Below are 712 nucleotides of genomic sequence, written 5' to 3'. Positions count from 1 at the left end.
CCTGACCATGACTTGTTTGGAAGGGCAGCTAGAGAAAGTGTCTCAAAACCAGCTGTCAGTATGACTAACAGAAGCTTCAACAAACTGAAACAACACTGGAAAAACAGGCCTGAACTCCTCCAGAACCACGTTACAGACTGATGAGGTCCAACTGGAAACCACTGCTGCTGAAGGACGGACCAGAAGAACAGGAGCTGGAACCAGTTGTTCACACAGCTTAAATATCATGGCTTTATTTTTCCAACAGATCTGTTGTGTTTTTGTGCAGCTCAGGCTAGATTGAATAGTTTCAGCCTAAGTTCTGTCCTGGAAGCCTGGAAGAGTTGGACTTCCTTCTTCACATGACTGTAACACTGCATGAGACACAGACTCACAAAGACTTTCTCAGGCCCGGACCATGCAACTTGTTCAATGAATACTTTATTAAAATCTTCCTGTGGGAGGAGCCTCCAGTGTGTCCTTTATACACATTCCAAGTGTTGTGATGCCGTTAGAGAGGATAAACCTACAGGTGTGTGTTGTATGGACCTTTACTGACTGTTAGTGTGTTTACAGGATGACTGTTATGTGTTTACAGACTGGTACAGGACTGTTATGTGTTTACAGACTGGTACAGGACTGTTATGTGTTTACAGACTGGTACAGGACTGTTATGTGTTTACAGACTGGTACAGGACTGTTAGTGTGTTTACAGGATGACTGTTAGTGTGTT

At 43.7% G+C, this 712-nt stretch overlaps 1 protein-coding gene across 1 annotated transcript in view; it reads right to left on the bottom strand.

The window, feature by feature from the left end:
- Nucleotides 1–400: 400 nt before the first annotated feature.
- Nucleotides 401–712, bottom strand: part of prkn (parkin RBR E3 ubiquitin protein ligase) — a gene marked incomplete at its 5' end in the record, with an annotated part of 22,933 nt that continues 22,621 nt past the window's right edge. The window contains 1 exon segment of the mRNA XM_014027372.1: nucleotides 401–566.

This window comes from Austrofundulus limnaeus, unplaced genomic scaffold, assembly GCF_001266775.1.
Source record: "Austrofundulus limnaeus strain Quisiro unplaced genomic scaffold, Austrofundulus_limnaeus-1.0 Scaffold642, whole genome shotgun sequence".
Classification (NCBI taxonomy): domain Eukaryota; kingdom Metazoa; phylum Chordata; class Actinopteri; order Cyprinodontiformes; family Rivulidae; genus Austrofundulus; species Austrofundulus limnaeus.
The sequence above is the reverse complement of the archived record's forward strand: the minus strand, read 5'-3'. Positions and strand labels throughout refer to the sequence as shown.